The 14,540-nt window shown below is 42.4% G+C and overlaps 2 pseudogenes; both read right to left on the bottom strand.

The window, feature by feature from the left end:
- On the bottom strand, positions 1-669 carry LOC112910189 (ribulose-phosphate 3-epimerase-like; annotated as a pseudogene).
- A 12,107-nt stretch (positions 670-12,776) lies between these two features.
- Positions 12,777-13,816, bottom strand: LOC112910194 (glyceraldehyde-3-phosphate dehydrogenase-like; annotated as a pseudogene).
- Between the last annotated feature and the right edge of the window lie 724 nt (positions 13,817-14,540).

Genomic DNA, 14,540 nt, shown 5'->3' with positions numbered 1-14,540 from the left:
TCAAGAGAATGTTTCTGAGCAAACATTTCTTAACAGGTTGATCACAGATCTGGGGTCATCACTCCTTATGATGGCACTGCCAGACACAATCATGTTAGCTCCTGCCTCTGCACACTTATGGATAGTGTCAGGACCTACTCCACCATCGACTTCTATGTCCAAAGATGGGAGTTGCATTCTCAACCAATTAACCCTCAGCATCATATCTTCCATGAATTTTTGCCCTCCAAACCCAGGTTCCACTGTCATAACCAAGGCCATATCTATCTGATTAGCCCACGGTGCCAAATAATCAACTGTAGTTCCTGGTTTGATGGCAAGGCCAAGCTTCATCCCATTCTCCGGAATGTCTTTAATCAAAGCCCCTGGGTTTTCGTTGCCTCAAGATGAAAGGTGTATCCATTGACTCCTGCTACAGCCATTGGTTTTACCTGCTGTTCTGGTCTGGATATCATCACGTGCATTATCAAAGAAAGGGTCCTGGCCTAGCTACTTTCAGAGGCTTTCTGCCACAGGGTGCCCAAAGGTGATGTTGGGAACAAAATGCCCGTCCGTTACATCCAAGTGCAAGTAATCGGCCCCAGAGTCCAGGATCCGGAGGCACTCAGCCCCTAAATTGTCCAAATCGCTGTTAAGGATGGACAGGCCAATCTTGCAGCCAGATGCCATGGTGTTGGTTCCTAAGAGCAAGTTACCCACGAGTCCTCTGGAATATTTTTTTTTATTATTATTATTTATGATGGTCACAGAGAGAGAGAGAGAGAGAGGCAGAGACACAGGCAGAGGGAGAAGCAGGCTCCATGCACGGGGAGCCTGATGTGGGATTTGATCCCGGGTCTCCAGGATCAGGCCCTGGGCCAAAGGCAAGCGCTAAACCGCTGCGCCACCCAGGGATCCCTGGAATGTTTTTTGAAGAGAAATTTATGTTCTGTGTTGTAGCAAATTGCAGCTATTTAGGAACAGTTGCTGCGTGCTGGAGGCACAGGGGTGTCAAAGAATCTGCCTACCTGGAGCGAGGTCGAAGGTCGAGGACAGTACCGCAGAGAACTCCTGCTATCGGACTCTTCACTTGTTTTTGGTGTTCAGCTCTCTCCACTTTCTCCTCGTGGAGATATAATGTAGTTCCAATTTCTATTGGCAAAAAATAACTTTCAATTGAAGCATTTAATTTTGAACTGTATATTCACTGTAGCTTTCTCTCCCCCTCCCCCCCCATTTTACCCATTTCCAGATTTTATTTTCATGGAATTATTATCTTCATGGGTAAAATTGTTTCTGTGTGTGCATGATTTTTTCAAAACTCGATGATTGATTTTTTGTGGGTTATGGAAATGTCCCTTTAATTACCTTGAATGATGCCAAGGCCACAGAGGTGATTGTGACTAAGAGTAATTGAATTTTAAGATCCCTAACACTTAAAAAAAAATTTACTCACACTATCTTAACTATGAAGGAATGGAAACATGAGGAAATTGTTTGTTTCCCAGCAAACTGACTCTGAAAAGGTGTGGAGCGCACAGGGTATTTACCACGGGGCGCTCCCAGGGCGGCCCCCGGGGACTGCGAGGAAGGCGCCAGCCGGTGCAGACCCGCGCAGCCCAGGGCACCTGCCCGGAGCAGGACCGCGGGGGGCGAGGCCAGGTTGCCCGCCAGCCCGCAGGTGAGCTTGGAGCTGGGTGGCTGAGGGGCCCCGCCCGGGTCAGGAGGCCGGGCCTTGGCTGCCTGGGCGACAGGGGCGGCTCAGGAGCGGGACCGTGACCTTAGGGAAAGGTGACCTTCAGCAGCTGGGCTTCGGGTGGGAGGCGAAGCCTGCGGAGTATAGGGAGAAGGTCGTATGCCCAGTCGCCCTGGGAGGGAGCCGCTAGGCTGCGCGCCCCCAGGTGAGTCCTGGGCGGGCAGGTAGCTGCTTCACCTGGAATGCACTGTGTCTGCATAAAGGTCTCTATCCTTCTGAGCGGACATGCATAAAGACGTCCTAAATAGACGCAGTTAGACATTTTTCCAATATTTGATTATTTCCTCAATGTCCCATCAGAGCCTCTAATATTCTACAGTGGTAGGTTGCTCCATTAATTTACTTTTTCTTTCATGCGACTTCAAACGTAACAACCACCATATGTGAAATACAAAATATCAGAATAAAACAATTAGAAAAAGTTTTAAAGCAGAAAGACAACCTCTAGCCTGAGCCAGAGTCATGAGTAAAACACTTCACTTAGGCTTTATTTTATTTTGAGTAAAACGGTCTTGTCTAATGGCTTCATAGTAGCTGACATTGTCATCAGCTGGTAAATAGAAACAAAACTGATAACTATTATTTAATGATTATTAAAATGGGGAAAATAATGTGAATTTGATCCCACAGCAAACACAGGGGCTATTGCCATATATCCAAATTTTTGGCAGGAAAATGTAGGGAATGAGGTGAGAAAGGACTGAAATGGATTTTTATACTTGTTTTAACCTCAGAGCCAAAAGAATATTTTAAAGACGTAGCTTACACAAAAGGGTTAAGGGTAAGTGGAAAGGTGGATCTTCAAATGCTTCGTTCTAAATCTTCCTTCTTCAGGCTCCAGGGCTGATTTCCTTTCCCTCTAGGGGACAGGACTAGCCAATCAGACTTAAAGGTAGTTTATGGGGAAAAAGAAACAAAAGAAGGAAAGAGTTAAAATAAGAGAAAAAAAGATGAAAAAAGAGACAAAGAACCTATCAATGTGGGGATGGGGGGAAGGAAGAAGAAAGGAGAAAACGGGAGGTGGCAGAGAATGATCCTGTGACATTATACCATCTTCAGGGTGATCCTGTATAGGAACAAATTCTTCCACCAAAGCCATCTGGCACCTGGCACAACTCTTTCATTTGTCCTTTGCAGGATTTTTATGGATGACTTTTCATTAGGGAAAAAGTGGGACACAGTTAGGGATAAGATATGGTTTTAAAAAATGAAATGAAACTTTAATATTAAGCTGTTATGGTCCTTTAGCATTAAACAAATCTCAGCCTTTAGTTTCAATTGAGAAGTAAACTATAGATGTTATAGTGGAAATGTCTAGAACTTAAAAAATGTCAAATAATGACTTCAACTGTTGACTATATACCTAAATTAAAGAAGGACCCTGAGACTCCTCTTTCATGTTTAGTGTCGTCCTTAGAGTTAGGAAAGTACACAGTGCCTGGAATAGAACCAAGCTTCTTGACTAGCTGGTTGCATGAATCTTTAGGTAGATATTTAATCATTAAACCCTCAGTTTCCTCATATAACTGGCATAATAGTCTTTATTGATATGGCTATTTTGAGATTAAACCAGATAATACTCTTATTTTATTTTTTAATTCACGTATTTTTTAAAAATTTTATTTATTTAAGAAAGAGTGCAGAGCTAGAGAGAGAGAGAGAAAGAGAGAGCATGGACTGGGGGAGGGGCAGAGGGAGAGGGAGCAGCAGGTTCCCCGCTGAGCAGGGAGCCCCCTGTGGGGCTCCATCATAGGACCAGGGACCAAAAGCTGAGCAGAAGAAGGCAGACGCTTGACCAACTGAGCCACCTGGGCGCCCCCAGATAATACTTTTAAAGAGTAGCATAATGCCTAGCCCATGGTACTTTGTCAGTTAAAGGTATTGTCAGTGAAAAGTATTACATTAGGTATTTTAAAAGAAATTTCAAAATTTAATACAAAACACTTGAGGTTATCTACTGTATCTACTGCCAACATTATCTATTCATTCTCAATACTAGCCAGCCAAATGCTACCCTCAAGCTGCAGGTCAGTTTGCCGTACTACTAACAATTCTAAATGTGCTTTAAATATCTGACATTTGGAGATATCGCCTGTAAAAGCATACTTTCAACTTCACACGAAAGGAGAACAATTATGTGTGATTGTATCCCAATCAATGATTCTGATTTTTGGAAAAAATCAGAGAGCTCTGGAAAAATGCAGAGAGCTCCAGTAGAAAAGATATATATCGTCCAGTGTGAATTTTAGTTCAGTGAAAGCACAGACACAGTGGGTGTTAGAGGCTTCTTCCAAGGATATTGCAGCCCAAATAGAGAATGAGGGGCAGCCCGGGTGGCTCAGTGGTTTAGTGCTGCCTTCAGCCCAGGGCATGATCCTGGAGACCCAGGATCAAGTCCCACGTCAGGCTCCCTGCATGGAGCCTGCTTCTCCCTCTGCCTGTGTTGCTGCCTCTCTTTCTCTCTGTGTCTCTCATGAATAAATAGACAAATCTTAAAAAAAAAAAAAGAAAAAAAAGAGAGAGAGAGAGAGAATGAGGATCTAGGCCTAGAGGCCAAACACAGTCCAAAAAGTTTTTAAAATGTAACTTGTGGATTTTTACAAGCGATAATGCACGCTTCAAAATAATATTTAGTAACAGGGCATGTAAGAATTTCAAATTTACTCAAAAAGTTGAATTGCCTTGGCTTAAGTTAACATTTATGTTAAGTGTATAAATTCTAAATCTCTGAAACAACATTTTCTCTGAAACAACATTTTCTCTTTTAAGAATTTTTGAGGTCAACTTTTAAAAGAGCCTCTTTTAATCTTCATCGATAAACGTTTAAAGAAAAGTACACACCCCTATTAAAACTCCACTCTTCCCGAGGTGTGAAACCACCATCTCCATTATAATGGTTACAAGTTGTGGTAGTAAAATAAAGTAATTGTGGTAATATCATTAAATTCTGAATTTTTCTGTGAAATCACACCTTCCCCTCATATTTAATTAAATCTCAAGTATCACGTCCTGATGTTTTTGTCCTGATATGCCTGATACATTTCAGGTGCCACTATAGGCACTAAGAGATCTTTAATAATAAAATGAATAAAAATTTATGATACCTCCTTTCAAAGAACTCGCAATGCTACATATGTATGAATTGATTTTGACATTAGGCACCTATTTTATTGTGTTAAAACATATATGTGGCATCCAGGTGGCTCAGTCGATTAAGCATCTGTCTCTTGGTCTAAGCTCAGGTCTTGATCTCAGGGTTGTAAGTTCAAGCCCCATGCTGGGCTCCACACTGGAAGAGGAACCTGTTTAAAAAACAAGCAAAACAAACAAATACCAAGAACATATATAACATAAAACTTAGCATTTTAACCATTTTTACATGTACAGTTCTGTGGTGGTAAATGCATTCACATTGTTGTGGGACGATCACCATCTATTTCCAGGACTTAACATCTTCCGCAGCTGAAACTGTTAACGATTAAACAGGAACTCTCCTTTTGCCATCCCTCCTCTCCTGTCAACAACTATTCGACTTTCTGTCTCAATGAATTTAATTACTCTAGGAACAATATTTTTGACTGGCTGACTTCACCAAGCATATGTTTAAGCTTTTTCCATGTTATACTGTGTGTTAAAGTTTCTCTCTCTCTTTTTTTTTTAAGGCTGAATGTTACGTTGTGTGTATGACGTTGAGTGCTTTTTACATTCTCATGGTTGCCAGGGACTTCCTTTTTGAGAATTCTACCCACATTTAACATCTCTTCCATGAAGTCTTTCATTTAAAGAAATAAACCTTTTATTTTCGAGTAGGTTTTAGATTTGCAGAAAAGTTACACAGATAGTTTCTATCTGCCCCACAGGCCATTTTCCCTGTGAGGAACTACACTACATCTTAGTGTAGTCCCTGTGTTAGAATTAATGATCTGAGGTTGATACTTATTATTAACTAAAGTCCATTTTCTTAAGATTTCCTTGATGTTTACATCATTTCCCTTTTCTTTTCTGATATCCCATCTAGGAGACCACATTACACTTAGTTGTCATGTCTCCTTAGATTTTTCTGGATTGTGACTCTCAGACTTTGTTTTTAAAGACCGAGGCTGTTTTTCTGAACACTGTTCATGTATTTTAATGTTTCTCTCATGATTAGGCTAAGGTTATGATTTTTTTTTTTAAAACTGCAGATGTACTATTCTTATCACATCAAGGGCATAGACTCTGAACATACATTATCACTGATAATGTTAACCTTAATCATGTGGCTTGACATAGAGTTTGCAAGGTTTCTCTGCTGTCCGTACACTGGTGAGCGTTTGACAGTTTTCTCCACTATAAAGCTACTTCCCCCTTCTTCTTGTACTGTATTCTTTGGAAGCAAGTCCTTAAGTTCATCCAACATTTAATGGGTGAAAACTCCTTGGGGGAAGAGTATCTGTGTAACTTCATTGCAATTCTTCTGTATAAAAGACTTATTTATTCCACTTAATTTTTGTAATCATTTATGTCTGTATGAATAAAGCTATTTTTAGCAAAGGAAATTATATCCTTTAGTGCTTGCTCTGTCCCAGGACCTGTGTGAACTAAGTACCCATTAATATATGTAATTCTAGTACAGCCACTCTCGAAAACAGTATGGAGTTCCTCAAGAAATTAAAACTAGAGCTGCCCTACGACCCAGCAATTGCACTGCTGGGGATTTACCCCAAAGATACAGATGCAGTGAAATGCCAGGGACATCTGCACCCCAATGTTTATAGCAGCAATGTCCGCATTAGCCAAACTGTGGGAGGAGCCTTGGTGTCCATCGACAGATGAATGGATAGAGAAGATGTGGTCTATATATACAATGGAATATTACTCAGCCATCAGAAAGGACGAATACCCACCATTTGCTTCAACATGGATGGAACTGGAGGGTATTCTGAATGAAATAAGTCAATCGGAGAAGGGCAGTCATCATATGGTTTCACTCATATGGGGAATATAAGAAATAGTGAAAGGGATTATAGGGGAAAAGAAGGGAACTGAGTGGGAAAAATTAGGGAGGGAGACAAACCATGAGAGACACCTAACTGAGAAATGAACAAAGGGTTGTGGAAGGGGAGGTAGGCAGGGGTTTGGGGTGACTGGGTGATGGGCACTGATGGGGACACTTGATGGGATGAGCACTGGGTGTTATACTATATGTTGGCAAATAGGACTCCAATAAAAAATGTAAAAAATTTTTTTTGTAATTCTAGCCATAACCATATTGGGGTGTGTATGTGTGTAAAATATATTTATATCCCCTTCAGAATATTAATGAGTTAACCAAATCTCTCAATTAGAAACTTTGGTTCCCCAAGAAACATTATACATCTAACTACTAACTACTTTGGCCACGTAACTGAAATGTTAAGTTACTCTGTGACTTCGACAGAGGGAATTTTGTAATTATTATTATTATTATTTTTAATTCTCAGTAACTCCTATGCTAAGAGCTTTAAATAAGAGCCTCATGGAATTTTTGAAAATCTGACAAGGCAGAGATAATTGCAGTCATAGACCTAAGTAACTTTGCTAATCAGCACAACTAATAACTGTCTGGTCCATGGCAAAAGTGTAGGTCTGTTTGATCCCAACCTCTGCTCTTTATACTTAGGGTTTTCATTGATCTCTATGCTATATGAATCTATTGATTAGTATTTAAGCACTGAATTTATAGAGAAGTTAAAACTGTAGGCTTATTTGGGTCCCTTGGCTAGCTGGGAGCCTTGGGGAAGTCACTAGCCCACTCAAAACTTCTGATTCTCGATCTACAAATTGGGGGGACTGATAATAATAGCTTATTGTAAATATTAGAATAATTGATTAAACTTGTTTGCATAGTGCTTGGTACAATGAAGGTACTCGCTTTACACCAGCACTCATTAACAGTATCACTACTGTGTTCTCTATGTGTTCCACATCGTTTATGTGAGATACTCTTATAGTTTTGGTTTGGCTTGCTAGAAGACAAGCCTGAGACCGATTCCTCTGCAAGTGATTATGGTTGCAAGCAGGCAGGACAGGAAGGGAAGAAGGTAAGTAAGGGTATGAGCAGGTGAAGTTGAGCCTCAGCTTGATCTCATGGAGAGTTCTGGAGTGTAAATTGCTCCCCCGAGATTGTTCTAATTAATGTTTATGGGGCTGGACTTGTGTATGTTGCACTAGTCAATCTTTGGCTATGGGCTGTGGAAGGCAGGGTGGGGGCACGGCGGTGGTGTAAAATCTCAAGCACAACCAGGAAGTTCACAGACTGTCCTCAGAAGAATGTCTACCCCAGGTGTGAAGCATTACCAGCAAGGTAGTGCAGAACCAGGGAGAACTATGGAGGAGACCTGATCAGGGCACCAACAGTGGTAAATATAGTCTTTTCTCCCCAGCTACAGAGTACAGTCCCTACAGACATACATTCAGTAGAATTACAGATATTTCTTAAACCCTGTAGATTAGAACAATGAACTTGCAAAAGGACACTTGGGCATAATATGTTCGCTTGACATCTTTTCCTTTTTATTTTTATTTTTTTATTTTATTTTTTGACATCTTTTCCTTTTTAACAAAATAACCCAGTTTGTTGTGGTTATTATATTTTGCACATGATTGTTTTGTTCACATTGCTCTGTGGTAGAGATGGCTTAGTTCTCTTCCTGAAAACTAAAATAGTTATCAGGAACTATTCATACAAACCTGCAGGTACAAACTGTGACTTCCAAGAAAATACTGCAGAGGTTATATAGCTGTGGTTCTCTAGCTCATGACACATTAAACCCTCCTTGCCTTGCCTCTCCTTTGTCCCTGCCCACAGATGTTCTGATTCATTTGGTGTGGGGTGAGGCCTGGGTTTCAGTTTGCTTTCAGAGCTCCCAGCCAAGATTGAGAACAACCAGATTGCAGTAAAAAATAGCCAGTTGGAAAATTTCAAGTTGCCTAACTCCTACAAAATGCAAGCAAAGAAATCTGTCTCATCTTGAAATTGTTGTATTGGAAAATGTCAAAAAGGTGTATAATGACAATTTAGAGGCAAATGGTAAAGGAAATATAGATTATTTCAGTATGGAAGTGTCCATTCAAATGATCCTGAAAATGCAGGTGTTTCTATTACCTTTCCAGCTCCCTCCCAAACAGGAATCCTGAGTCTAAAAGAATATTAGTTAAACCATTTCAAATGAACCTTAGGAATGCAGCTAATGTAGTTAAAATATTAGACAGGTATACATGTAAACACAGCCAAAGTGAAATTTCAGTATATGTAAATAAAAAAACGACGCTCAGAACTTAATACAAATGCCTGAGAGAGATTCAAGCTGGTATTATTTAGATGGTATAGTTAAACCAGTTCTAACTAATTTTAGTCAGATGGAAAGGCAATAAAATGCATGTCATAATATTTTCCTTTCTCTGGAATTAACATTAAAAGTTTCAGTGGCACATTAAAAAAAAAAAAACCATGAAAGCAAGTAAAACAGTTTTAATTACTTTACTGGCCATTAAAGCCATGGCAATGTTTTCATTAGTTTCTAAATAATCCATAATTTTCTTCCAATGTATTAATCTATCAACAATATCAGCAATCATAAGAAATAAAACTTATAGCATTATCAAAGGTAAAAAATTAAAACAAAACACATGTTCCAGGCCCTGTAGTTACTTTTTAAAAACATTGTGAGCTCCAGTCTTTTTAAGAAATAAGAACATTGGTGGCAATACCACAGAAGAAAAAAAGAAAGTGTGAGGTTTAAATACAGAACACTTCAAATATGTCTGACCCTCAAATGAAAAGAACAAAAACAAAAAAACATCCACTCTGTTGATATCACTATGATTCTATGAAGATTACCTTTTGAAAACACCAGTTTTGTTTCTCCTGACCACAAACAGTCTTACTTAAAAAAGGAATCAACAACTACTCTTAGTTGTTTTTTTTTAAGATTTATTTATTTATTTATTTATGATAGACACAGAGACATAGCAGGAGGGACAAGCAGGCTCCGTCCCGGGAGCCCCACGTGGGACTCGATCCCGGGACTCAGGTCCGCGCCCTGGGCCGCAGGCAGGCGCCAAGCCGCTGAGCCGCCCAGGATCCCCTACTCTCAGGTTTCTACGAGCTTTCCTGGGTTTGCCGGACAGATGCCTCCACTGAAAGCTATACCCGTGATTTGTCGGCTTTGAAATATGAAGTGTACCTTTATAATTTTTTTTTAATTTTTATTTATTTATGATAGGCACACAGTGAGAGAGAGAGAGAGAGGCAGAGACACAGGCAGAGGGAGAAGCAGGCTCCATGCACCGGGAGCCCGACGTGGGATTTGATCCCGGAACTCCAGGATCGCGCCCTGGGCCAAAGGCAGGCGCTAAACCAATGCGCCACCCAGGGATCCCTGAAATATGAAGTGTATCTTTCATGTTGAGACTTTAAGTATCTTATTAAGCAACGGTGAGGTCTGTCCAGGACTTGATGGAAGCAAACCCCAGAGCAGGTACCTGCGGCACTTGGCCCTCTCCGAGCCACCGGCTGATGGTGATGCGGGAGGGAAGGAATCTCACAGCCTCTCCGGGCCTCCTCCGGCCTCCCGCGGGGTCTCTGGAGCTCCGCGGCCAGGTGTGCGCGGCGCCAGCGTCCGGACCCATGCGAGCGCGTGCCCAGGGGCGACTCTTAGCGCGCTGGACGCGTGTTGGGCCCGTGACACGGTCGCGCACGGTGTCCCCAGCAAAACGAAGTGAGAGGGCCGGGGTCATTCTCGCGGGGTGCCAAAAGGCAGGTAGCATAGGTTAATTCCATTTTCACTCGTGTTTCAAAATATATTTTTCAAATCTTAGGAAAGGGAAAGTGTATACTTCTGCAAGAATCCTTCATGGATATTTTCAATATTTGGAAAATGTTGCTGCTGCTGCTGCTGCTTGTACTTTTAAAATGACCTCTAGTCATTTAAAAGTATATATTCCATTTCTGATTTTCTCCTTTTCTTCTCTGTGAGGACAGTGGTGGTAAGTGATGTAAAGGGAAATGCATGTTAAAATGATGGTATTTAGACATTAATCTGTTGGAAGAAAATGGATGACGAAGGAAACATTCTAGAAATATCATAATATCAACAAATATAATAAACTGAGACCTCTTAGCTCTGCAACATACTGAGATGTGGACAGGACTGAAAAAAAAAAAAAAAACAAACAAAAAACGGATGTTCTGCTCAAAAATAGCCATGAGCTGGAATGTTAAGTGCAGAATTACACTCACCTTTCTGTGAATTAGAGTTTAACCACAACTGGCTATTTAATTGGTCCTGTTGTAACACCTCGGTTACCTCTCTCCGGATGTGCAGAATTGGATAAATGGAAATACAGAGCTTTTATTAAATTTTAATTGTGTTTTATTAAGGCACAGAAAAAAAAAGACTTTTTTTGTGGTTTTATTATTATCATGGTAATTTGTCAAGAGCAGGACTTTAATGGTTTAAATACTAATTATTCAAAGACAGATTAAGCTCTACAAAAGGAGAAATGGTTGCTCAGAGAGCTGGACATGCTGAGGAATAAAAGAAAACATTTGGTACAACAACCCGTGCTGGTTTTTTAAAAAGGAAAACAGACTTTTAAAAAATCTGCATTTCATGAAAAGCCACAGAATAAACAAAACCAAAATAAAGACGCATACATATTCATTCATTCATTCAAGCAATGTTCATTAACTGCCTGCTTGGTGTACCAGTAACTTTTAATCATGGAGTAAACAAAGACAAATTACACGTGGTGCTGCCCTACAGGGTGTGGCAGGGAGCACAGAAAGGTGAATCCCCAAGGGCCTGGGACAGTGGTGCAGGATCCGAGTGCTGCAGGGTTTCAAATAGAGGGACCTGTGAGAAGGGGGAAGGAGGTTTCTCCAGAACCGACTGCACCACACTGAGTTTCAAGGCAGAAGAGGGTAGTCACACATACGTGAGGCAAGGACCTTCCAGGCCCGACGTAGTGCGGCAGAAAGGACAGGAACTGGACAAGTAGGCAAGGGCCAGATCACTAAAAGGTGCATTTGCCAAGACAAGGAGTTTGAAATTTATCCTAATACCCCTGCGCCCTGTCAAGGCCACTTCGGTACCGTGTCCCCTCGGGCGCCACCTGGGCCTCTGCGGCCGACCTCGGAAGGGCCGGGCCCACGCAGGGGCGCCGGGGCTGGGGGCCGATGTGGGCCTGGGGTGCAGCCGCCGGCTCCCCCGGCTCCCCCAGCTCCCCCGGCTCCCCCGGCTCCCGCCCCGCCCCGCCCCGCGCAGCCCCAGGCTCCCAGGCCCCAGCTGCTTCCCCTGCTTGCACTCGCCTGCTCTCTCTGTCACACAAATAAATAAAATCTTTAACAAAACGTGAGTTGAGAAAGAATCATTCTTGTGACATAATCTAATGTACGCAAATGGCACATTCTGGTCATCTCTTCAAGACTTCATTTCTTGTCACTTTAGCACGGGCGGCGTTCAAATTCTTAGCAGTTTTAATACCTATGCTGATGGCTCTTTCAATATTCTAGCCTGTTACCAGAGTTTTTCTTCCTAAAACTGTCTTGTCCCCCTTTCTATCTCAGCCATTCATTCCCATGATAATATACCACGTTTTTTTTTTTTTTGTAATCACCCAGAATTTCAGTTCTGAACATCTTCCCCTCCAAGTCTTAGCTTCTGTCTTGCTAGCCAGATCTATGTAATATCTCAATTCATATTATTTTTCAGCTTCATTGGAACTTACAATCTATTATCCAGCTTTTCACTAGCTCTCACCCCCTTTCTTGTCTTTCTAGATCCTAACGTCCTTATTATGACCACTTCTTTGCAAATTCTTTTAACCCATTTGTCCCTTTTTTTTGGGGGGGGGGGTACAGTATGCTTTATTGATGGTACATGACAAGATAGGGCTCCCCAAGCCCTTCCCCTTCCTTAGGAGGTCTGGGATGTAAATATTGAAGGTCAGAAGATTCTCAGTGTGTTGGGGAATTAAGTTGGGGCAGAGACTCCCCAGCAGCTGAGAGCCTCTTTCTTTATCTTGTTCTTGCTGGGGCTGGTGGTCCGGGGGGCTCTTGCTCCTTGGAGGCCACATGGACCAAGAGGTCCACCACCCGGTTGCTATAGCCAAATTCATTGTCATACCAGGAAATGAACTTGACGAAGTGGTCATTGAGAGCAATACCAGCCCCGCGTTGAAGGTGGAAGAGTGGGTGTCACTGTTGAAGTTGCAGGAGACAACCTGGTCCTCAGCGTAGCCCAGGATGCCCTTGAGGGGGCCCTCTGATGCCTGCTTCACCACCTTCTTGATGTCATCATATTTGGCAGCTTTCTCCAGGCGGCAGGTCAGATCCACAACTGACACATTGGGGGTGGGGACATGGAAGGCCATGCCAGTAAGCTTCCCGTTCAGCTCCGGGATGACCTTGCCCACAGCCTTGGTGGCACCAGTGGAAGCAGGGATGATGTTCTGGGCAGCCCCTCGGCCATCACTCCACAGTTTCCTAGAGGGGCCATCCACGGTCTTATGGGTGGAAATGATGGCATGGGTAGTGGTCATGAGGCCCTCCACAATGCTGAAGTGGTCATGGATGACTTTGGCCAGAGGAGCCAAGCAGTTGGTGGTGCAGGAGGCATTGTTGACAATCTTGAGGGAGTTGTCCTACTTCTCGTGGTTCATGCCCATCACAAACATGGGGGCATCAGCAGAAGAAGCAGAGATGATGACCCTCTTGGCCCCACCCTTCAAGTGAGCCCCAGCCTTCTCCATGGTGGTGAAGACCCCAGTGGACTCCACAACATACTCAGCACCAGCATCACCTCATTTGATGTTGGCGGGATCTGGCTCCTGGAAGATGGAGATGGACTTCCCGTTGATGACAAGTTTCCCGTTCTCAGCCTTGACTGTGCCGTGGAATTTGCCATGGGTAGAATCATACTGGAACATGTACACCATGTAGTTGAGGTCAATGAAGGGGTCATTGATGGTGACAATATCCACTTGGCCAGAATTAAAAGGAGCCCTGGTGACCAGGCGCCCAATACGGCCAAATCCGTTTACTCCAATCTTCACCATCGTGTCTCCGGACGGAGCTGGCGCTGCACCAGATGTCTGCCGAATGGGGAGGAGCAGAGAGCCATTTGTCCCTTTTTGGCTTTGAATGCTCCCCTGGGAAAACTTCCAATGTGGCTCAATTCAGCTCTGCCTTTGCAAATGAATACGGCTACAAAAAAACCAACCTAGCAAGGCTTGAAATTCAGGACTTTTAAATATAAGTTTCCCTTGTCTATTAATTCTCCAATAGCTTTTCATTAGAATTTTAAAATTTCCCCTCTCTCCTTAGATCTGTTCCACAACACCAAACTCTCTCACAGATGATTACCTTACTTCCTATTTCTCTAGGAAAACTGATTTGCAACCAAAAAGACTTCGCAAACTATGACTACACGGACCACTTACACATGTGCCACACATCCCGCCTACTATCCTGTAACTGTAAGCTATCGCGGCTAACTTCTCCTCTATTGCACTTCATTTCAACCCTCTTTGCCTACCCATGGCTATAGTTCCCCAAACTCTCCCAACTCTTTAGGATGATCAAATTTTCCCTGTTTCTTGTCAATGTGCAAAAATATCATGTCAGCTTTAAACACTTTTTCCTTGACCTTATGTTTACTTACTGATACCTCTTTTCCTTATGGCACCTCTTTTCCTTATGGTAAATCTCCTCAAACATTTATCTATACTATTTCTTTTTAACTCCCCTTTTCCCATTCTTATTTGAGTCTGATTAGCTTTT

This window comes from Vulpes vulpes, chromosome 15, assembly GCF_048418805.1.
Source record: "Vulpes vulpes isolate BD-2025 chromosome 15, VulVul3, whole genome shotgun sequence".
In the NCBI taxonomy this organism is placed as follows: domain Eukaryota; kingdom Metazoa; phylum Chordata; class Mammalia; order Carnivora; family Canidae; genus Vulpes; species Vulpes vulpes.
Note: the sequence above shows the minus strand (reverse complement) of the source record. Positions and strands in the feature narration are given on the sequence as shown.